This window comes from Heptranchias perlo, chromosome 18 (assembly GCF_035084215.1).
Source record: "Heptranchias perlo isolate sHepPer1 chromosome 18, sHepPer1.hap1, whole genome shotgun sequence".
In the NCBI taxonomy this organism is placed as follows: Eukaryota; Metazoa; Chordata; class Chondrichthyes; order Hexanchiformes; family Hexanchidae; genus Heptranchias; species Heptranchias perlo.
The window spans coordinates 18122867-18148121 of record NC_090342.1 but is presented as its reverse complement, the minus strand read 5'-3'; the positions used below and the strand labels follow the sequence as shown (position 1 = coordinate 18148121).

Here is a 25255-nt window from a genome sequence, read left to right as displayed (position 1 = left end):
TGCTTACCCCATTTCTGGGCACCAAGTTAGATAATGATTGCTACATTTTAATTTATATTGACCCGGAGATCCAACCAATTCCATAGGCTATAAAGTAAAGTGAAATAAAATATCTAAATAAATGAGACTTCAACCCCTAGAATTTTCATGCTACCCAAGAGGTATTGTGGTTTATTTGCAACCACAAAAGACAAATCACATGCTTTAAGTGCAGGAGATTGTTCTCTGGAGCCTTCATGTGATATATTTGGCACCATTCACTTGATCCTCTTAGTCCGCATATATATCATGCTACCTTATCCTGAAAGACTTGAACACTGAATTTTCATGGTATTGTACACTGGTTACAAACTAGGGCAACAATTAACAATCAGTTATAAAACTTTTTACTAACAGTGTTAACTTCCAACTGTAATTGCTTATGTGGTCAACAATTTACCTTAGGAACGTAAAACATGTAATTTAGGATTCCCCACATATTTGTTTTAAGTTGATTGGTTAACATTTAAAAATGGGTCAGCTTCATTCGTTATTTTCATAATGAGAAATCTAAAAGGAGCATTGACAAAAAAATGAATGTAAAATTAAAATTATGTGAATGATTCATCAATAAACCTAAATCACTACTGGAATTAGATGTTAAGCCTTGTGATTTATTTTGAAAGTGATTTTCTCACTGACTAAAGCATGGCAAAGGCAGGGCTGAATATAAGTATTATTTTAAGAGGATCTTATTACAATTATTTGTCATGTTCTTTACCAATTCGGTACTGAGGCAAAAGTGCAAGACTGCAGCAAGGCGTGAGTGTCTATAATTGTGCCTACCGGAGGTTACAGTTCAGACCGAGCTCTGTGGTCTGTCAATCACATTAAAACAGAAGCCACAGGCTTCAGCTACTCACAAGGGATTTAAAAACACTTAAAGCCTTTTAGCAGCAATTTAGTTTTCATTAATTTCACAGTGAATGCTGAGCACTTCCTTTTTTGAGGCCGCAGGGAAATGAGCACTGATCCAATGTTTTTCCTGTACACATTCACACTTGCTTTTTCAACATATTTTAAGATACTAGTTGGTCTCTTGTGGCATTGCTGACTGGCCTAGGGTCTGGAGTATTGTTATGTTTAGCTGCTAAGATGGAACTGTATTGAATTTGGTTTACCCCTTTTCAGCCTCTGCTTAGCTCCTTCCTGTTGGGAAATGGTGTAAATAAACATCCTGAAGTCAAGTAGATACTAAAAGTTGAGAAAGCTATCTGTGGGTTGGCGGTTGCTTGTAAATCACAGGTATTGCACATGGTGAGATAGAGGTTTTATAAATACATGGGTGTCGAGCCCAAACAATATTATCAAGATCCTGATTTATCATTTTTGGCGGTGACCCTGGGGTATGGGAATATTTGGAACAGGATCCAGGGCCTGGCAGTACTAGAATGGGGTCTCACGATCTGGTACTACCTTGCAGGAGGTTTCAGGTTGTGGGAACGCTACAGAGAAGAATTCTAGGCACACTGGGGCTGGCCCTTGGACTTGAGATCACTGGAAGAGGGGTTCTAAGATTTGAGAGAACTGGGAAGGGAGGTCCCAGGATGTGAGGGCACTGGGGCAGCCCTGGGATCAGGGAGCACTGGGAAGAGGGGAGAAATCTTTGGTAGAGGGTCCTAGGATCCAGGACGGTATAGGAGTCTGGAGAGCATTAGGCATACCAGAATCTGGCAGTATCAAGGTGTTGCTGGAATCTGCCAATTTTGTGAGGGGGGGGGGGGCAGGTAAATTAGGCTTTTCAGGGAGAGGAATCCAGGAGAATGGAGCCAGAACTGCCTTCAATCCCTTTTGGACCAACTGTCAACCTCCTCCCCTTACCATCCATGGACTTTTTGGTTTCAGGCACCCCACACCACTTTCACAGTCATCAGCTGTTTCCTGTCTCAGAGCACCTAATGCACCATTAGTAAGATTGTCAATTTTTGCAGCATTTAAAAACACAAATTACCATGAATCCCCAAGAATACTTCAAAAGAGAAAGTTTTTTTTAAAAAATTGAATTTGCAACCAAAATAAAAAGATAAGGGACTTACTCTGATCAATCAGGAGAAATTCAATAATTCTAATTTATCATCCAGCTGGGTTTAAATCATTTGGAAAAATAAATTGAACTCCTCTTCAACTTTTCCACTGAGGGAAAAAAAACATTCTCAATAAACAATCTCCAAACACAAACTAAGGAACCCTAGATACCATTCAACACAGGTGTTGTCTATGTGAACAGTTCATAATTTGTTAATATTTCAAATGTAAGATTTACCTGGAAAAAGCCTTGAAAATTCATCTTTTCTTTCAAAGTCTTTTGCAAAAGCAAAGAAACTCACAGATGAGGAGAGAAATCATCTTCAATTCAGAAACCTACTGATACATGGTCAAAATGCACAGATGTCATGCTAGAAATACTGCAAACTACACAATGCTCAGAATGCACAGATGTGGTTGGTAATTCTCCAACTGTTCTGGGAAAAATAATCCAGGCTTTTGGGAAAGACTGAGCCTTGAAATAAAAACATTTAATAATGACATTAAAAGAACAATTTATTGGATAAATTTGATAATGATATTGTGAAATATATATTAATTTTTTAGAACCCTATTTTGAACATTGGAAATTTCAATTACTTAGTAAAAATTGGTGGATGAAAATTTTTCAAAAGCATTTTGAGTGATTTAGTTGATTCTCTTTTTAAAATTATTTTTATTGGTAGGTTACCTTGATTAGTCATTCAGGATTGGTTGTTTTCATAAATCCTTAGTAATTTCTCATTGTTAGTTTCCTAGCAGCTTTCTTTGCTTTTAATTCATACATCCATATCACTTCAGTTCCAATTTGCAGCAAATTGGTTGCCAAGATCAAGTGTAGTCTTCAGATATAGAAGGCAGTGGACAATTGGACTAGGGTGTGCAGATGTAATTAAGTCTTAATTTTCAAGTCATGCATTCTCTCCTTATTTTGACACTGTGACCGTGAATTTGTTGGGCCATAGTGCCATAGTAATGGCGACATAATGGTGAACGCCATTACCATCGCCACTAAAGTCCCAGGAAATTATGGCATTATTGAATGATGCCACCATGATAGCAATGCCATAATTTGCTAGGACTTTAGCGCTGCTCCGCTGAAACCATACTGAAGCCTGGAAAAGATCATTCTGCAAGCTCAGCCCCCATTGAAAACAGTGACAATGGCCAATTGCTGCATTAAGACCAGTTTTATCGCCGCTTGTAGGAACGCCATTTCTATTGGGACAAGTACGATATACTGGCAGTTGTGGTTCAAATATCCAGCTGATAAATCAAATATAGAAACAGCTTATGATTCAGATTTTCACATCGTAAATTTGGATGTTGGGACAACACTGCTTTTCAAATGATAATTTCGATTTATAGACAACAGATGAAACGGAACATTTAGGGCAAGAAATTATGCCATAGCAACACTGTACGGTTCTTTCAATGACAATATAGTGTGTACATAATCTAAAAATACAAAAATTAAACACTATGGGCTGTTTTTAAAAGTGATAAATTACTTTATTCAGACGATGGCCAATCAATGGACGTTGCTCATAGTCACTACTCAAGTTTTGGAATTAATCTCGGATTTACCATTAGAGATGTTGAACCAATAACAGAAAGGTATAATTAAGTTCTAATTACAATTGTGATTTTTCTGTGATCATTCAGGACTTGTGAATTATCAACAACATCCTGGAGATAAGTGCAAAGATACTTTTCAAGAATATACAAGGCAGTTTGATATGTGTTAAATTCAAAGGTCTGCTGTTTTCTTCCATTTTATATACAATAATAGGATCCCCATTGAGCTGTAGGGCCGCTTTCTCCAGATGAAGCTGGCTTGTGTATACAGCTGGTCTGCTGCTGAGCTCCTTGGATCACCACTATCAATGTTGTGGCATAAGATAATAAGTTTCCCAGCAAATTTTGGCTTAGGATCGGGGCGACCAAAAGTCTTCCTTATAACAGTCATCACCAATAACGCCGTTGCAGAAAATTCCAGGCCAGTACTTTGATTTTATGTTACGATTTACAGTTAAATAGCAAAACTTATTGCAATTTGGGTGCGCACAGATGTCGAGTTGATTGGAGCATAGGGGTTTCTTTACAGAGCAAGCTGAGGAACAGAGAGACACTAAATTGAGGTACTACAGCACCATCACTGGTGGACGGGTGTGACAACTTTACACAGGAGTTTCCATTAGAAATGTGTACATAGAAATTTATTTTGGAAAATGCTGACACAGAAAATGTGTGCAATAATCAGATTTTGAACATAATGGGGCAGAAATCGCTTGCAAAATAATGCTGGAGCTCAACAGCGCTCTCCGTTGTTAGTGGCAAAATGGAGGAGCAAGTTCCAGCGTTCATACATGTGCAGTGAAACACGGAAATCCAGAACTTGCTCCTAGTGGTTCGCCGGTGATATGGCGGCTTCAAATTAAAGAGACATTGCCGGCTGGAATCAGGGAAATCATTGAAAAAGTGTAAACTTGGTTATCTGCCCAGCTGGAAAGTAACTAACATCGCCACCAAACAGGTACACTTAAAAATACATGTCTAAACTAAGTTTTAATAGCGCAGTAAATCTTAATGACTGCCAAACAACTAAAAATTAACTTTTAAAAATGTGGAATATCATCACTCCTTATTTTAATAAGTTTTGGTCATTAAAAAAAATTTAAATTAATTTTTTTTTACTTTTCCCTTCTGTCTCTTTTATTTAATTCAATTATTTCTTACTCTCTCTTTTTTAAACTGTCTATAACTTTTTAAATATTGATTTAAAATGTACCTTCCACTTCCTGGTTTTCACGTTCCAAGTCTGCAGAGACAGTGAACACAACGGTCAAAAAGGCTGTGATCTGATTGGTCGAGGGGAGAGCTTGCTCCTCTCACTTGTCCCAGGGTCCTAGCTTTGCTTGAACTGACTCTGGGCTCTTCTATGCTCCCTATTCGAGGAAGAGGCCGAAGAAAAGACTGCGGTAAGTTTGTGGGTTAGTATAAATCTATGGAGTGTTAATCCGCTGCTCCGAGAGATTTCTACCCCATTATAGATATTGTAAAGTTGTTAGCATTACATGCCTTCTGAAAGCTAACCAGAGTGGAGATAGCAGTTGTACAGGCTAAAAAGTACCAACTTCATGGTGCTGTCTACCACACCCAAGGGTGCCTGAAATGTGCTTGAACCCAATATGTAAATGAGGAACCTATCACCTGTTCTAGGGTCCCTCTCCTAACCTGAACGACACAGAGTGGATTCTTCAGCAGTCACTGTAGCCACCAACAAACTTATGTAACATTTTTTTAAAAGTTTGATTTAGAGCCAGGAGGTGCAGGGTTGCTCCTTCCAACTCCATGGCACTTCTGAGGGCCACAATGGGCGAGGCAAGTGGTCAGATATTGATCCCTTTGAAATGGGCGAGCTGCCTTTGGAGGCACAACAGGCAATGGCAGATTGGCCAAATGATTGAAATGAGGCCCAATTTAGGGTGAGCCTGGGGCTTCCAAGTTCGGGAGCGTCTTACCTGCACGCCATTGGTAACTCACCCAAAAATGGGTCTTTCCCCATTGTATTCTATGACATTATAAAGTGATTGCATAAGAACCGTGGTATTAATTTCTCAGCCTGCATAATAATGAATCCTTCCATGGTGGAGTAATTGTTGGATCCAAGGAGATATTGTACGCTTTCCCCCGAATATATCACAGCACATTTGACTCCAAGGCTCAGCACCAATCTATACGCTTATGCATTAACACCATTTGTCAGATCAATCAGCATTGTTGCTGTAACAGTAAAGAGTACAATTGATTTTTTTTTGCCAGTCTCTAAAATGCATAAATCAATACAGCTGCAAAGTTTCGGGCTTGCATTTGAGGCTGATAATGCACAAGTGCAATGATCTTAAGCTCACGTGAAACAAGCTTTCGAAACTGAAACATATGGGAAGCAAAAATGATCTTTAAAAAGGATCCTGAAAGAATATTTAATTTAAATCTAGATCATACATTTAGGTGGTTTACTTGATTTTTTAAAGTAAACTAATAGATTAGTGGGTATGTTTCAAAGCAAGTGGAAGGATACGATTTTTTATAACAATGGGGGTGTTGAAGAAAGTGTTACACCAAAGTAAACGTGGCACTCACAGTAAGTGTGTACTATACACAAGATTCTTTATAATATTGGTAGTAGATCTCCCATGGCATTTCTCGTGATGAGTCAGTGGATATGTTAAAGTGAGATGGAACCGATTGAAATTGAGCCTCGAGACTCACTTAAATTAAACCAGCAAGCTGTGGATGCCTGCTGCATGTCCCTAGGCAGCTCACCGGCAAAGAGGACATCAATTTTGGTCCATTGCGATGCCGGCACTGGCCCTCAGGTAGGTCCTGCGAGGAAGCGGGGGATGCCGACAATGGTCTTCGGGACAGCTGTGGAGCCAAAAGAAGCACTCCTGCTCATCCCGGCTGCACATCCAGGTAAATCATTTTTAAGAAACTTACATTTTTGGTGGCAGCCTCCGGCAGTTCCTTTAAGGACTACTGGTTGGGCCGCATGTAAACCTGGTTATCCTGAATGTAGTCGGCTCGGCACCAGCTGTGTTCAGGGCGACGCAATTTCGGGAAGGGGTCCTAAAACAGGCGTTAGGTGCCTCATCAACATATTTAAGGTGCCTAACACCTGTTTTGATGCCTAAAAAATGGGCCTCACGAATTTTGCAGTGGGCCCAACACCTGTGCAGATTGAGCACAGGCCATCCCACATGTAAATTGGTATGATTTGCACCCTTTTTAATTCCCGAAAATCAGGAACAACGAATACCTATTTCTACCACTGAAGTGTGATGGCCGAAGTATTACTGAAGTAAACGTGATGCTTACAAGAAATGTGTGCTATTTGAAAAACTTTTAACATATTACCAGTGCGTCTGCTGTGGTGTTAGTCATGGAAGTAGGAGATCATGGTCTCTCTTCAGCCTATCTTTATCGTCTTCATGGTTTTTTTCTTTGCCTCTCTCCTTTCCTGCTTCTTTCCCTTTCTCTCCCCCTTTCTCCTTTTGCTTCTTTTCTTCTCTTGTTCTGCTTCTCTCTCCTTTTCTTTCATTTTAGATGTTGAATGGTGTGGTGGGGAAGGGAGTCACCGAGGCCACAGGTAATTGTTTGGGGGGGAAATGCAGCCTGCACCCCATGGGGGCCCCTTTCCCATCCCCTACCTTCTCCTCCACCCCACCTCTCATGCTTCTCCTCCACCCTCTACCTCTTCTCCTTCCCACTGCTTCTTCCCACCAACCCCTCACTCCCATTAACTTTTCTACCCCTCCCCCTTCCCACTACTTCCTTACCTCTTGGATCCCCCCCCTCCCCCTCACTCCTCAGTTGCCTCCACTCCCTCGCACATCCATCCCTCACCCAATCCCCACCACTTATCATTCCCATCCCCTCACATTCACCATTAATCCTTTAGGTGGTTAAAATTAATACCTAGGCATGAGGGAAGTACTGTTATACAAAAGTCATGACACAGGAAATAAAGTGTGAAATGGACAGGAAGGGTATACTATACACAAAATTGTTATTACGGATAAATAGATTAGTAAATTACATCTTCAATAGTTATTATTTTCTTTGTGTACGTAGAAGGATGGTTGTCCAGGGTGAACTATAGTTGCTGCAATTTATGTAAGCTTGAGTTGGTTTGCACTTAGTAAGGCTAGTGATTCCTGCAACAGCTCCTGGAACTACAGGGACTATATGTGCTTTTTTTGATAACACGAGCACATTTTTAATAAAAATATTGTAAAATTGGAAAATGCAGAGACAGAACAGAGCAGCACATGGAGAAAACAACAACAGCTTGCATTTATAAGGCGCCTTTAAAGTAGTAAAACGTCCCAAGGCACTTCACAGGAGCGATTTACAAATGAAATTTGACACCGAGCCACATAAGGAGTTATTAGGACAGGTGACTAAAAGCTTTGTCAAAGAGGTAGGTTTTAAGGAGCATCTTAAAGGAAGAGAGAAAGGTGGAGAGGTTTAGGGCGAGAATTCCAGAGCTTAGGGCCTGGGCAGCTGACGGCACGACCGCCAATGGTGGAGTGATTAAAATCGGGGATGCGCAAGAGGCAAGAATTGGAGGAGCATAGAGATCTCGAAGGGTTGTAGAGCTGGAGGAGGTTACAGGGATAAAGAGGAGGCGAGGCCATGGAGGGATTTGAAAACAAGGATGAGAATTTTAACACAGAGGTGTTCCCGGACCAGGAGCCAATGTAGGTCAGTGAGCACGGGGTGATGGGTAAACGGGATTTGGTGCGAGTTAGGATACGGGCAGCAGAACTTTGGATGAGCTCAAGTTTATGGAGGGCGGAAGATGGGAGGCCGGCCAGGAGAGCATTAGAATAGTCAAGTTTAGAGGTAATAAAGGCATGGATAATGGTTTCAGCAGCAGATGAGCTGAGGCAGGGGCAGAGACGGGCAATCTTATGGTGAGGTGAAGTAGGCGGTCTTGGTGACGGTGCGGATATGTGGTCGGAAGCTCATCTCAGGGTCAAAGAGGATGCCAAGGTTGCAAACAGTGTGTTTCAGCCTCAGAAAGTAGCCAAGGAGAGGGATGGAGTTAGTGGCTAGAGAACAGAGTTTGTGGGGGGGGGGGGGGGGGAACCCAAGACAATGGCTTCAGTTTTCCCAATATTCAGATGGAGGAAATTTTTACTCATCCAGTACTGGATGTCGGACAAGCAGTGTGACAAATCAGAGACAGTGGAGGGGTTAAGGGAGGTGGTGGTGAGGTCGAGCTGGGTGTCATCAGCGTACATGTGGAACCTGAAGTTGGTTTCTGTTTGGCACAGTGTAAATAGTTAATATGAGAGTACCCCAAGATTCCCCATATAGCGAGTTCTTGGCCATATTGAGAGATGGGTCCTGAACTTTGCTCTGTGGATGTATAAAAAAAAACGTATTTGGAGTTGATTTGAGAGTGATCATGTTATAAGACAAATATGGCGGAATTACAGTAAGTTTAAACAGAGATAACTAACCTAACAGGAAGATGATGCTTTTTTTTACACCATGAATAGAATGCCACCTCTGCAATGTTTCAAATAATCATTATTAAATTACAAATATTAATGAGCAAATGATAACATATATAACATGTATTATTAAGCAATTTTGAATCACAGGACACGTTACATTGAATTGCTTGCTTTCTTTCTGCAATCAAATTTTTTTCTCAGAGAACATTGAGATGATAGGAACTAAAACAGGCACTATGAAGCCAGTGCTTGCTGGATAAGTAATGATTATATTCCCTTTTATACAGCTGCAAAAAGATAACAGCTTCCACACAATGGATGAATTCCTTGTTATGACGAGTGAGATAAAGGGTACTGGACACCCTGAGGATCCTCCTACATTTAACACCTGCAAAAATAAAGCATTTAGCTGAAAGCTGAGCAACATTTATCTGAGCACATTTTTGTTTATGATGAAGCCAAGCAGCTATGACAGTGATGAATCACTTGTGTGTGTACATTATTGATGGGACACTGCCGAAAATATTCACAAGTCAAGGAATGTCCGCACAAGCAAAGGCTCCTACATCTTGGAATGGAGTGCTATCATGGTACATATTCCCAAATCAACTAAATGCTCATAATTAATATCTGTAGGGTTAAAATGTTGTAGAATTAAAGGCCTGTAGGGTCCTTGTGTCATCATATTTAATTAATCTAATAATCCATTATAAAATATAACAGTGACTGCACATAAATATCAGTCATCGACAGTGTGATCGGGCTGGATTTGCATTTTATTTTTGCTTTCTCTGGGAATTTATACCAACAGAAAAAGCTTTCGGCTGGAGTCAAGTTTCCGCTATCCCTGTTTGATTTGAACTCGGTTATCTTAGTGGGGAAGATCCAAGTTCAAGATCAATGGTCTACAAGTCAAATCAAGCTCAAAATCTGAACCAGAAAGTGCACACCTTGAGGCTATTGAAAACATTACTTTATGGTTGTTACGGATCTATCAGTAGAAGCTTTTATTGTATGTGATAAATGTTAACATAGATTTATATAGTTCAGGAGTAAGATAATATACATGAAGCACTTTAAATCAAAAGAAAAAAGAAAGACTTGCATTTATAGAGCGCCTTTCATGGCCTCAGGACGTCCCAAAGCGCTTTACAGCCAATGAAGTACTTTTGAAGTATAGTCACTGTCGTAATGAAGGCAATGAAGTAGCCAATTTGTGCTCAGAATGGTCCTACAAGCAACAATGAAATAAATGACCAGATCATCCATTTTAGGTGTTTGTTGAAGGATAAATGTTGGCCAGGACACCGGGAGAACTCCCCGGCTCTTCTTTGAACAGTGCCATGGGATCTTTTATGTTCACCGTAGTGGGCATGCAGGGCCCAATCATTCCTTCACTTTCACCTTTGATGCCCTTGTCCCCAGCAAGATCTTTACCGTTTGATTCCCTCCAGTTCAATCTGCTCACAACACCAAGATGGCCCTGGCTAAAGTCACAAACAACATCCTTTATGACTGCAACCATGGTACATGGCACATTTTCCCTCCTTGTCCTCCTCGACCTCTCTGCAACATTTAATACAGTTGATCATATCATTCTCCAACATTGCCTCTCTCTGTTGTCCAAACAAAGCCAATGCTTCTCCTGCATTGGCTTCTCTTCCTAAACTTCAATGTCACCTCTGGAGTTCCCCAAGGTTCTATCCTTGGCCTCTTCTTCTTCCTCATCTACATATTGTCCTTCAGCTACATCATCTGCAGGCATGGAGTCAGCTTCCACAAGTCTGCTGATGACACCTCTTCACCACCTCTCCTGGCCCCACAGTCACCTCTGAGCTGTCAATGTTCTGAAAACATGGAGTTTTGAGAGAGTTTTATGACTGTTAGAAAAGGATCTATCAAAATGTATAATACTCGTATCATTATAAAACAGTGTATTCTCTGACTTACTATGAGTAGTGCCACAGGAGAATTGCCTGTTTACAGAGAGGTATGTTGAGCTCAGAGTCCAGGTGTGCTTTTTTGATGGAACCACAATAACCATAATGCACTCCTTTGTGCTAACATAATCAGTCTGAACCTAGCACAAATGGGTCAACTAGGCAATTAATTCTCCTCCTTTCTCCCCAAACAAAAACTCTTTACCTTGAAAAATATGGACATGAAATTGGAGAAAAGTCTAACATGAAGCGAGTGTCATACAGAAAAGGAAATAAAATGAATAAAAGACAGATGTAGACTATTGATGTTGTTGCCAGTCTCACCAGGGCTGTAAAGGGTCTGGATGATGGCATTCTAAATAGAGGTGCTTCAGTGCTACCAGCCAGATTAACTGTGTTTCTAAATGCTGATCCTGTGGCAGGAACAACAGAGGTGAATGAGTCAGAGCTTTTGCAACCACCTCATTCTTGGGGATGGCAGAACTGTGTCTTTTACCAGGATGTGCAGTATGTCTGGTCACAGACAGACAGAAATCATAATTTATTTTTTACTGACTACCCTCAAAGATCCCCTTATGGAGCCCCTCGAGTCCATGGACCCTAGTTAGAAAAACTGTTCGAACTAACTGCCCCAGTCTGGTTCCAGCTGGTCCTGTCTAATTGTTACATTGTCAGATGTTGATTGTTAAAGGAATGTCTAAATCTTCATATTCAAACTGATATTAAAGGAGTGCCTATAAATGCTCAAAATATGCCATTACATTAGTTTTACAGAGTACTTCAGAGAAAGTGATCCCAGAGTCCAATTCAAGCTTTTGCTATAGATTACTCAGCAAATTATGTTTCTGTTTTACTTCCAGAAAATACCGTGCAAATATCTGATACAAAAGTTAAACTCAACTATAAAATTCCCATAAAGCCATCAAAAAGCACCCAAAATTGTTAGCGACTTTGACTTAAAGCTAATCAAAAATTGACTAAAAGCTATGGGAAAATAAATATTGAAGCTTTGAATTGTGAAGAACTTTTAAAAGAGGGTCATTTATGCAGCCGTTGGATATTTGTTTGTGCTATAGCTGAGCACAAGTCAGAAAGGGGAGAGTGAGTGGAGCCCAGCTGCATTGTTCTATGGTTTAAATCTCAGCAAGCCATCAGATCATGAACAGGGTAGCATGTAAGATATCAGAGGTTGTGCTGGTGGTATCTGATGTTAATATTTGTTCCTCAACCAACACCACTAAAGCAGATTACCTGGTCATTATCGCATTGCTGTTTGTGGGACCTTGCTGTGCACAAATTGGCTGCCGTGTTTCCTACATTACAACAATGACTACACTTCAAAAAGTACTTCATTGGCTGTAAAGTGCTTTGGGACGTCCTGAGGTCGTGAAAGGCGCTATATAAATGCAAGCCTTTCTTTTCTCTGTTGATTTAAAATGTGAAATATTGATTGATTTCTTTCTTTCTATAGTGGGGCCTGCGACTCACAATCAGGAATCATGCTGCAGACTTTTACAATGGCACAACAAACAAAACAAGTGTAAAACCCAGCACATTTACGCTTCTTATATTTCCACTGTGCAATTCCTCCAGTTTATTTCCCCTGTAAAATATAGAAAAATGCGTTGGCATGAAACCATTAGGTTTGTAAATGTCATAATTTTGAGTGACCGTCACATTGGACCATTGAACCTTGATTGTGTTCTTATTTGTAAAAGACAGATGCCACAGTTAATAATTCCTTTTCAGAAGTTTAGCATTTAAACGCGAGAAAAAGTCCCCAGATTGTGTTATAAAGTTAAGATATTAGGGTAAGTTTTCCCTTCCTGACACAAAGCCTATACATTGGAATTGCGTATCAGAAATCAATGGGTGCTGACCATGGTTTTTCGTCCATTGCAAGTGATGGATGGAAAACCATGGGCTACAAACACCCGGCATTCTAATATGTGCTGCTGGTGGTTAAGGCTCCTTTACCAGGAGTGCAGAGCAGAACATTCAATCTGTGACTTAAAGATTATAAGTAATCTCAGCGTCTGGGTGTTAAAGCTGTTGGATTTACAAAAAAAAATTGTGCTCATCAAGGGAGAGAGCAAAAGTCAAGAAAACATTTTTCTTTGTCACTGTATCAAGTATAGATCAAATATTTAATGGGTTAGAAATAAAAATGAAAAACTGCAAATGATGGAAATAAAAACAAGGTGGACCATTTTAACCTAACTCATCCGGCAGGAAATTGACAGAATCAGAATCAGATAGCTATTTTACCCCCCCGCCACCCAATTTTACTTTTTAATGAAGACAGTGTCCCTTTAATAAAACTGAATTAGTGTTAGTCACATTTCATCCTTATTGCATACTCTTTAGTCTTATGATAGCTTTCTCCGTTTTTGATCCAAAAAATTCCACAGTAGATTTAAGTTAGTTTTAATTACCTTCCAACTAATCCAGGAAGATCAGAGCACAAGAGGGTAGAAGTGGAAAAGTCTCTTGATCCTCAATAATCTCTGCCATAGACTGCTACTCTCTGTAAGCCAGTACCTCATTTTATATATGTGTCAGAAAATTAAAGTACTTTGAAAATGTTAAATAATTTTTGACATTCATATCATCCTCTAATCCGTAATATGTCAAGCAGTTTCTGACTTTTTACAAATGAACCTCCCATTCCCTCTCTGATATTATCTCTGCCTCACACCTTTGTCCCTTTTCACACTTGGGGGCCGATTTTCGGATGGCCGAGCGGGTGCGTTGGGGGCAGGGGGGCTCCAAAAATGGCGGAATCCTGGAGGGGTTTGGAGCCACCCGCTCACTTCCAGGTTCCCCAATGACGCGTTCGGGTGCACGCGCAGCTCCCGCATGCAGGACTCCCACCGGCAATTAAAGCCAGCGGGATGATAATTTAGATACTTATTTAGCTAGTTGAGGTACTTGACAGACCTAATTGAGTGGAGATTTTGGCAGGGGTGCAATTTTGAAGGATCCTCAGCGTGTTTCCCGTGCTGTGGGAAACACTCCCTGTTGGAGCAGACGTGTTTCAGTCAGCAGCCAGTGGGAGATGCAAAGGATTCTTTGACAGTTGGGGTGAATACCTAATTTATTGCAGCAGGGCACTCTGTCACTTCAGACAAAGTTTTGGCTGCAACACCTTTGTCTTTCCACTCAAAATTATTAATTTATACCCTAAACTCTGCTGTGCAAACACATTTACCTACTTTGCGGACCCCGGCAAACTCACACCATCAGGATGGCGGGCAACATGGCTGCATTCATCACTTCATCCGAGGACGAGCAACATCACCAGCCTCGCCAGGCACGTTGTCCACATCTGCCACGTGGAGCTCCACAACACAGCGCTGCGTCACAGGCCCCTGCACAAAATAGTCATGCAACTACACATACACCCACTGTAGGGTGACCCAATGGGTGGCATCAAGGGTGGGTGTTCATGGTGAACCTCATGAAAGGGACTTATTACACAAGCAAGTCAAGAATGGCCAAGACATGGCAGTAGTGGTGACAATAATAATATTTAATGTGCCATTAACAAAATCAAATATAAATAAAAAACATGAGAAACCGTCATACACCCTTGTGCATCCCCTTTGTGCTCACAAAACCTTTGCCTTACGCTCACTAGTACTCCTACGTGGTGCTTCCCCTGTGGCTTCAGCAGAGGTAGTGGCAGGTTGCTCTTGTTCATGCCCTGACCGATTAGATGCTTTTGGCCTACACCCTCTGGGTTTCGGTCCCCGCGAGAGCCCCTCCAAAGACTGCTCCACCTGCATCTGTGCAGGGGCAGACTCGACCACCTGGAGAGGAGGCAGCATTGCAGGTACTGGTTGAGAACGGGGCAACAGGTGAGATGTGGGAGCGTTTTGAGTGGCGTCCCCACTTCCATGTCGCCTTTCACCATCATCCCTCTCCTGGGCCAGGCCCACATCACTCCTACCACCCTGCTGGACGACAGTTTGGAGGACATGTGTGAAGCCTTGTAAGGCCAGTGCTAGCATATCTGCCTGCCTGTTTAAGATGGCAGAAAGTTGCTCACCCTCAGTCCGAAGGGCCGTTGTTAGGGCCTCAATGGACTCATTGGTGAGCCGTGCATGAAGCTCGATGGAGGCTAGCCTTCCCTCCATCGCAGACGTTCCCGCACTTACCCGCGACACGATCTCAGAGATGCCCTCACATCCCTGTGACGGTATCTTGGAGATCCCCTCCCGTACCTGTGCCACCATTCTACTCATGCAGGAGTTCGACTCCTCCATCCTCTGCGCGATTGTGGAGAGTGTGCGTGGCACCTGTTCCAGCACCTCCCGAATGTGCTGCTGCCCCTCGATCGTCCTCCTTTTAAAGGATGGCCCCCAGGGTTCAGCATCTGTGTCCAGCTGAGCAGAGCCTGGAGAAGAATGCTCCCACTGACACGGACTCGCCACAGCTGCCCCTACCACCAGTCTCTGCTCGTGCTCACGTGTGCGGTGACTCACCATGTGCAACCCCAACTAAGTGAGGACGGGGACCCACTGAAGTGTGTGTATCTGCGCTGGTGGATGGCTCGCTCAGATGTGATGGTGCCCCCTCAGAGGCCGGCAGGTCCTCTGAGGAATCGTCCTCCACCGTCACGGCGGTCGCTGAAGGCCCTGTAAGAGAACAGAAGGCAATATTAAGCATGATGACAGATGTTGAGGTGCTGAAGATGGCAAGGCATGTTAACATCATTTGCTATTGTGAGTGCTGAATGTTAAAGTTCTGTCACCAGCCGTTTGTCGGGTGGCAGTATCGGAATCCCCAACAGGCAGGCACTCGAGGATGTGGCTCACTTCAAGAGCCTCCTGCTCCACATCCGTGAGGACAACCTGATATTGCGGCCCCCCTCCGGTCTTCGCCCTCTCCTGTGCATTCTGGGCTCTCTTCTCCTATAAGGGGAGAAAGTAGAGAGGCCTGAGTGAGGGATGGTGATGTGGCCAACTGCTGAATGCATTGGTTTGGGAGAGGCTGACTGTGAAAGATGCATCAGAGGGTGAGTATGAGACAGAGCCATGACATTGTATGAAGATTGGGTTGAGTGGTAGTGGTGGGATGAGTACTGTGGAGGTGAGTAAGTGCAGGGGAGTTGAGGATGAGCTTTGAGTGGGTGTGAGGAGTGATGTGATAGACTAGTGTTGGCATGTACAATATGAGTTGTGGGGTGGGGGCAGTGATGTAGACTGGGTGTAGGAGAATGAGTAAGTGTACTCACTTTGGCTGACCTAGTTTGGTCATTGAAGCACATCCTGCACTGGATCCATGTGTGAGAGACGTTGCTGCTGCTGGTGACCTCCTTTGCCACCTCGAGCCAGGCCTTGGTGGCAGAGGCAGGCTACTTCCTCCCGTCCGCCGGGTAGAAAATATCCCTCCTCCTCCTCACCCCATCCAGTAAAACCTGGAGTGAGGCATCATTAAACCTGGGGGCAGCCTTTCCCCTGGGCTGCTCCATGGTGCTGAGTGGTGCTTTGCTGCAGGATCAATCATTGCAGGACTGCCCCTTTGAATAGGGCTCCTCCAGCTGACAGCCTGTGATGCAGGTGCGCAGTCCGCCCGCTGCGCAGGTTTCCAATGGGAAACCCGGAAGCCACGTTAAGTGGCTTCAATTTACCCGCGATCGTGTGGGGAATGGACGATTTCACTGGGTGGGTTACCCACACGCCCAGTCCCCCCCACTGCTGCCATCCTGCCTCCCTGGTAATATCGGGGTGGTGTCCAGTGCTAAGAATACCCCATGATTGCTACCTCTCCCTCATTAATTGCAGAAGCATGAAGAATAGAGAAGCCAGGCGCTGAGCTAGGCATCAGAGATTGTTGGGCACATTAATCTCAAAGATGGGTAGGGGAATCTCAGAAACATAGATACTTTCCCCCATATCAATGCATGAGATGTAGAGGTGCATTGTCCCCTTAAATGAAGTGTCCTAGAAGATTAGCAGAGGCTCTTTTGACAGGCAATGTGAGTTGCTAGATTAGGTTTGAATAAAAAAGGTGCTTGAGTATTTGCCGAAATGAGTTCCTTGACACCAGTATGGTGAGAGAAAAAGAATATGATACGTAAAGAGGTAAGTGAAGTATTAGTGATAGGGGATGTGTATTGGCAACAGTGCCCTGACTTACTTTAGCAAACCCTGTGAGGTAATTGAACCTCTTTCGGCATTGTGTAACAGTTTTTAGGGTGGAGCGGATTGCACAACTGCCTCTGCCACTTCCGTCCAACGAGTTTGCATTACTTTTTTTACGGTTCCGTGCCTTCAGTGCCCAGCAGTCTGCCTCGTTCGGTACTCACTTCAGCCAGCAACATCTCCATAGATGTAGCTGAGAATCTGTGGGCCATTGTAGCTGCTAACACCACTAAGATTGTATCTGCAGCTGCATCAGACATTACTGCCATTATTCTTCCTTGTGCTGCTCATAAATTGATGCTGCCCTTTAACTGGCTGCAGTCTTTCAAAGAATGGAACTTCCCTCCCTCCCAGTGGCAGTAAACCTATCAGGAGCAGCATTACCATTCCAAACCCATCCTGAATACCAAATGAGGCCTTCAGGAGGAAATGTGGAGGGTTAACAGCAGCATCACGTTGGTAGGCAGTATTCCTGCTCTGCCGTAAATGCAACGAGAGGAGAATTCAGCCCAAGACCTCCATTAGATCCTCTTCCTCCACTCCCTAACCTCTGGACCAATACCATCACCACTACCCCAGGCCTTCCGTGACCTTCCACATGGTGGTCCCAGGAAGTGACGGTAACTGGGCTGAACAGGAGGGAAATAGTTTGAGGGCCTGAGTGCATCTCCCCCCCCGCCCCCCCGCCCTGCCCCCAAGCCAGCATTTACATGTAGTGGGTGGAGAGGGGGAAGCCAGCGGCAGTCCTAGTGGGGATTGGGGGGGGGAAGAGAAATTCAGGTTGGAGTGGTAAGGTGGAACTAGGCCCCACCACCTGATTTTGCCTTATTCTCTGCCAAAACCCTACCCCATTTCAGGAGGTGATCATGGAGGTAAATCCAGCCTTTCATCTCTTCAGTGAGCCCATGAACTTGAAATAAGTTAATTGCTTAAAAAGGATAGATAGAAGGCTGTAGTTGGAGTCTCATTTCCCCATTTTAAAATGTTAGAGTTAGTTGATCCTGTACAATCCACTAGGTGGAATAATATTATTTGTGATACTTCCAAAGTTCAGTGTGTGTTAGCAAGGAGAACTTGCCCTATCCAAGGAATATTACCCATTCCTTCTACTATCATTATTGTAAGTATGCTTTAGGGCCACATAGTGCTTTCCATGCACTGGTTTAAAGGGACATCGTCCTCATGAAAAAAATGTTGCATGAACCTGTTTTTGATCAAGGAGCTTTTGAAGGAGCCTAGAAGAACAATGTATCATTTGTGTCACAATTACATCACATGTCAGTGTTGCAATGATGCGCTTCAGTGTGGTTTACATCATCATAGCATGTGCTTGTAAACAAGCGTAAAAAAGAGCTGTCACTCTTTCAGGAAGATGTGCTCCTTTAATGAAATGATTTTATTGAAGAAAATGGCTGCTACTACAGTGTTTGTATGAAGTTGAATCCTTTAGACTACAGTTGTGTGTTCATTAGGGATGTCTGAAGAACCAGTCAAAATAGCCGATTCAGCACATAATACTAATAACTCGGTGACATACAGAGAAAAGAGTAAGCTCTGGGTTTAGGAAAGAGCACATTCAATCAATACCAAACAATAGAACCTTGATAGGCAGCTTTTCCACATGAGTGGCTTATAAAAACTCTGCAACTCCAATCCTCCAAATAGACCATTCTCAGCCAGAAGGTAAATGATTTGCCCACGCCGAATGGCAAAATATGCCTAAAGGGCATTGGCAGAAACTGGTTACTATCCAAACGTGTGTCTTGTCTGGCTGAACTTTCAATGGATAACATAATCTTTATATAAATCAACTAACTTGAGCTGTCTGGGTACCGTCTGTGTTTAGTAAAGTTAAACAATAGGCAGGAGCACCTTTCTCACTGACAGTGCAGAGGCATGTTTTGTTCTTAATCTGAGCAGACAAAGATTACCAGTGGACATATTCTAAGCTTGGAAGCTACTGAAAACAGCAGATAATTCTCACTTTGTTCAAAGTTGATCACAAACCAAACTATAGCAGCATGTGTTGATAATGTATAGCTTTCTCACTCAATGTAGAGTGCTAAAAATTACAACTGACGCACAGATCTTTTTGATAATCTCTGCTCATTAGGATTTGAATAAAAAGTAATTTCTTTACCTGGAATTTGAACAATACTTTTCTATCTCTGCATGTTGTGTTGTCAGAGTAATGATATGTGTAGTTATGAGAGAGCACTAATGATGAATTTCATTTCAGACAAGCAAGTAGAGTACACTGAATGCTGCAAATGTATAAATCCAGAAATGAATGTTTGTGTGCCACCCAGCAGTTAATTGTGGGTTATGAAAAGTTTTGGGGAGAACTTCTTGATATATATTAATGACTTGGGGCCCGATGTTAGCAGGCCTGCAGGTTCCCGGCGGGGGGCTATCGGGCCCGTGGGTAACGCGCCCGGTGAAATGAGTGCGTCCCCCGCGCGATCGCGGGCTAATTGGATCCACTTACCTGCTCTTTCGGGTTCCCCGCTGCTGATCAGCGCGTTGGGCGGGCTGCGCATGCGCAGTAACATCTGTCAGCTGGAGGAGCTCTATTTAAAGGGGCAGTCCTCCACTGACAGATGCTGCAACAAATACAAAAAATTACAGCATGGAGCAGCCCAGGGGGAAGGCTGCTCCCAGTTTAATGATGCCTCACTCCACGTAACAATACATGGGGTGAGGAGGAGGGGGAGGACAGAGATCTTCCCCCTGGCGGGCGGGAGGAGGCGGCCTGCCTCTGCCACCAGGAAGGCTTGGCTCGAGGTGGCAGAGGAGGTCACCTGCACCACCAACATATCACACACCTGCATACAATGCAGGAGGTGCTCCAATGACCTCAGTAGGTCAGCCAAAGTGAGTACACTTACTCATTCCCCTACACTCTGTCTGCCACATCACTGCCCCCACCCCACACCTCCTTCTGCACTGCCAACACTACTCTGTCACATCACCCCTCATACCCACTCAAACCTCATCCTCATCTTACCTGCACTTACTCACCTCGCCAGTACTCATCCCGCCACTACCACTCAACCCAATCCTCATACAGTCTCATGCCTCTATCTCATACTCACCCTCTTGTGCATCTCTTTCACGGTCAGCCTCACTCAACCTGCCACTACCTGTGCTGCAGCCATGGGGCATGCATCACATATGTGCAGTAGGAAGTGTAAGGCAAACGTGTTGTGAGCATGAAGGGGATGCACAAGGGTGTTTGCGAGTTTGTCATGGTTTTTACTTCTGTTTAATTTCTGACTAACTCACATCACATATTATATTGGCACCACTACTGCCACGTCTTTGCGAATCTTGTCTGGTTTGTGCAATAATGCCCGTTCCTGAGGATCACAATGAAGACCCACAACTGATGCCACCCATTGTGTCACTACAGAGTGGGTGTAGGTGTATTTGCAGGGCTTCTTTGTGCAGACGGCTGAGAGACATCGGCGATGTCCCCGGTGGCACCCTGGAAGGATGAGGAGGAGCAGTTGTTGAGAGCAGTGGTGACTTTGACAGCGACAGGTAAGAAGATGGTGCTCGGGCCAGCCGGGAGCAGCTCGGCATGACGGAGGCTGCAGATGTCCACGACTACATGTCGAGTGACTCTGAGCCTCCGTGTGCACTGCTGCTCAGAGAGGTCCAGGAAGCTGAGCCTCGGTCTGTGGACCCTGTGGCGAGGGTAGTGCCCTCTACGACACATCTCTCTCTGCGGTTGCCCTCCCTCCTGCTGTGCAGGTGGATGTGTCACAGCACTGTGTTGTGGAGCTCCACATGTCAGAGGTGGACGGCGTGGATGGCGAGGCCGGTGATGCTGTTCGCCCTCCGAGGAGGTCATGACTGCAGCTACGGCGGCCCCCATCCGGAAGATGTACATCTGAGGGGGTCCGCAAGGTAGGTACATGTCTCTGGACCCCGGGGTAAGTGTGCAAGTTGGTGACTTTGATTGTCAGGAGGAGGGTGGTGGAGGCCAAACTTTGTCCCAAGTGACAGAGTGGCCTCCTGCCATGAGTGAAGGTCTCCCCCGCCCCACCACCTGTCAAATGGACCTTTGCAGCTGCCACAGGCTGACAGCTGCAACACGTCCATTTGAAGTGAGAGTGTTTCCCCCAGTATGGGAAACAGTCTCAGTTCAAGGTAAAATCCCACCCTTCACAATAAAACAGCTCAATCAGGCCTGTAAACAACCTGAACGAGCAAGATAAATACTTACAAGTGGCATCCCGCTGGCTTTAATTGCCTGCGGGATTCCCACCTGCGGGGTCTGCGCGTGCACGCCGGCGCGTCCGTGGGGAACCCGGAAGTGGTCGGGTTCGAGACGGGATCCGGTCCTGCTCCGGGATTCCCCAATTTTCGGGGGCCCCCCGCCGAGAACGCACCCGATAGCGGCTGCTAAAATCGAGCCCTTGGACTTGGGTGTACAGGGCACTATTTCCAAATTTGCAGATGACACAAAACTTGGAAGTGTAGTGAACAGTGAGGAGGATAGCGATCGACTTCAAGAGGATACAGACAGGCTAGTGGAATGGGCGGACACATGGCAGTTGAAATTTCACACAGAAAAATGCAAAGTGATACATTTCGGTAGAAAGAATGAGGAGAGGCAATATAAATTAAAGGGTACAATTCTAAAAGGGATATAGGAACAGAGCGATCTGGGGGCATATGTACACAAATCGTTGAAGGTGGTAGAGCAGGTTGAGAAAGCAGTTAAAAAAGCATACGGAATCCTGGGCTTTATAAATAGAGGCATCGAGAACAAAAGCAAGGAAGTCAGGATGAACCTTTATAAAGCACTGATTCGGCCACAGCTGGAGTATTGTGTCCAGTTCTGGGCACCGCACTTAAGGAAAGATGTGAAGGCCTTAGAGACGGTGCAGATGAGATTTACTAGAATGATTCCAGGGATGAGGGACTTTAGTTACGTGGATAGACTGGAAAAGCTGGGGTTGTTCTCCTTGGAACAGAGAAGGTTGAGAGGAGATTTGATAGAGGTGTTCAAAATCATGAAGGGCCTGGACAGGGTAGATAGAGAGAAACTGTTCCCATTGGCGGATGGGTCAAGAACCAGAGGACATAGATTTAAGGTGATTGGCAAAAGAACCAAAGGTGACATGAGGAAAAACGTTTTTACACAGCAAGTGGTTATGATCGGGAATGCACTGCCTGGGGGGATGATGGAGGCAGATTCAATCATGGCTTTCAAAAGGAAACTGGATAAGTATTCGAAAGGAAAATAAAATGTAGGGCTATGGGAATAGGGCGGGGGAGTGGGACTAGCTGGATTGCTCTTGCAGGGAGCAGGGAATGGCCTCCTTCTGTGCTGTAACCATTTCATGATTCTATGATTCTATGATTCTAATGTATTCCTGTTCGTTTACTCATAATTTTTCTGTTTTCAGTTTGTGAGTTAAAATGTGGACAATCAGGGAGATTTTCCTCGCCTGGGGAACCGCTCAGTGAAGAAGAGATGGGTGGAGACCCATTTCGTCAGGTCTCGCCCCCACAAGGCTGCCCCAGGATTTCCTGGGTTTTCCTAAAATAGTATCACTGGGCCTGTACCTAGACCTGGCCTTTTGTCCTCGACCTTCTTGTGAGTGTCTGTAAGCTGCTCTCAGCTATGCCAGCAGATCAGGGTGGGTGCCTCTGTTGCACCATCACAGGAGTGGGCCACCTGCTCTGATTATGCAAGTGACCCCGACCCTGCATATTTGGAATGTAATCCGTGGCCACAGACATTGGTAGGTTTGTGATACTTTCACCAGTGGATTGGGAAGTATTTCTTTACTCAGCGAGTGATCAACAGCTGGACTGGATTGCCAGGACAGGGGGTCGAGGCCAGGACACTCGATTCATTTAGGACAGCTAGATGCTACATTGAGATCATTACTTGCAGGGGCCAATTTTCATGACCTTTGATCCCAGGAAATCCCCATTTTCCAGGTGCAAAGGTCAAGATTTCTGGAGCTTCTCTGGGATGGCAGAGCTGGGCCTGCATCTGCATAGGTACAGGCCCATTGCTACAATGTAAATGAAGTGGTCCTGATCTCCTGCCTCTTTTTTTTTTGTTGTTGAGGCCGAGGGTTCCAAGATGTCGGGGTTCCCCAAAAAGCTGGCATTGGGCTTGCACTGGGAACCTGGCAACAAGCCAAAGATGATTCCAGATGGTGGGGATAAAGTTCAACTTTGGTCAGGGCGCAAAACATAGCTGAGATCCATGAGAGACACTCACAAGAGGGCCAAGGACAAAAGGCCTGATCCAGGCACAGGCCCAGTGTAGCCGATTTTTCTTTCCTTTGACTGCCAGTTTTGCGCTGCCGCCTAAGTTGAATTTTACCCCCAGTAAGTTTTAATTTTTTCTAAACTTACTTAGCCTTGGGCCTCCTGGCTGCTGCCCTTTAAGAATGCAACTGTAGCCTCTGTGCTCAAATTTCCTCCTCCTTTCGCCAGCGCTAAACCTTGGCGGGGATACTGCTGTGTTGGGAGAGCCCCCGGATCATGTTAATGGCCCGGGAGAGGAAATTTCAGCAGAGGCACAGTGCACTTCAGGAGCACTGCTGCAGTTCAGCGCTGGGGTGGGGAAGGGGTGCAGAATAATCAGCCTGTAATCTTTTATCAGAGATGCAAAACTAAAGCGATAAAAAAACAGTAATTGAGTTACCTTTAATTGACCTCTGCTAAAATCAGCTACAATTGCATGGATTCCCACAAAGTATATTTGAGTAAGTAGCCAGAGTAGTAGCTGTACTGTATTCTAAGTGTACTTTGGATCCAAGACTACCCATGAGCAACGTCATGGGAGATCCACTAATATATAAAAAAGTAAAGCTGAGGTATTAGTCTCCCTTTGCTGGTAGAGTGCTTTGTAATCTTTGAAATTATGTGATTTATACTATATATTGTTCTTACATGTATAGAGGCACTGCACTGGCTGTTAAGAATTGGCATAAGCACCCTTAAATAAGTTACTGTCACTTTTCAAAGCAGTATGTGCATGTAACTAAAGAGTTCAACTGAAATTCAGTTCCGAACAAAACAAAAAGCTGAACTATTTGGTAGAATTATTTACAGAAAGTAATATACATATACCTAAGAAACAACAGAAAAGTACAATAACTGATATGTAATAGGAATATTGCCAGTTAATATCATTTTTGTTTATATGGTTATATGCCTGACTCACAGTCTGCAGACATCCAAATACTACTGAATCATTCACCTCACAGTCATCTGGAATCACTACAATATAAACATGGATTGTACGAAGCTGTTCTGTTGAAAGCAATTTTGTAAATACTGGGTTTACAATACTTACTCATCCTCTCCCTGCCTGGTGGCAGATAAGGCTTGAATCAGATTCCTCCATCTAGCCCAGTCATATGCTACTCCATCCAGTTTCGTCAGCCCACTTTATTTCACTCCATTCTCCACGTCAGATACGGTCTCCCCATTCTGCTCTTTCCAATTGGCATCCAGTTGAAGAATGTGCACAACATGACTTATTCATCCCTCCTCAGCAGTTAGCCAATCCAACTCACATCTTCCACTGAGATTGTCCCTGTTTGCTCATACAGCCTTTCATGTGATACTCCATTAAGCCAAAAGGGCTGTAATTGATCCCGAGAAAACCAGTGCAATACTTAACTCCGAAAAGTAATTATTAAGCTGTTTGAGATTTACTTGTGTTTATTTGTGGTTCCTGATCATAGTAAAAGTCTATTATTCCTCAGATGATTATCTTAAAAGTATTAAATCCTTGTTAAGGTCTATTTACTTAGAGAAATGGTTCTTCCTCAAATACAGAATTTTGATAGTTTTAAATAAACAACTCAAATTTGGAAGGGAAACTTGATCTATATGAGGAAAAGGGAAAAAGAGACGGCTACAAGAAAATTATGGCCACAAATTGTTGCATTTTGCTAAGTAATAAAGAATATAATTATACTTGGTTGAGAAAGAGTCACTCATAACTGTAACCTGTAACTTTATTTAGGCTCATACCTGGAGCTATCACCTCCTGACTTTGAAACCACACCCTCTATATTGCTTTCAA

At 43.8% G+C, this 25255-nt stretch overlaps 1 long non-coding RNA gene across 1 annotated transcript; it reads right to left on the bottom strand.

The window, feature by feature from the left end:
• Positions 1-4106: 4106 nt before the first annotated feature.
• On the bottom strand, positions 4107-24615 carry LOC137334959 (uncharacterized). Its single transcript, XR_010966280.1, has 3 exons — positions 24518-24615; positions 4856-5012; positions 4107-4177 (listed from the first exon to the last, which is right to left on the bottom strand). It is a non-coding gene; the product is annotated as an uncharacterized lncRNA (long non-coding RNA).
• Between the last annotated feature and the right edge of the window lie 640 nt (positions 24616-25255).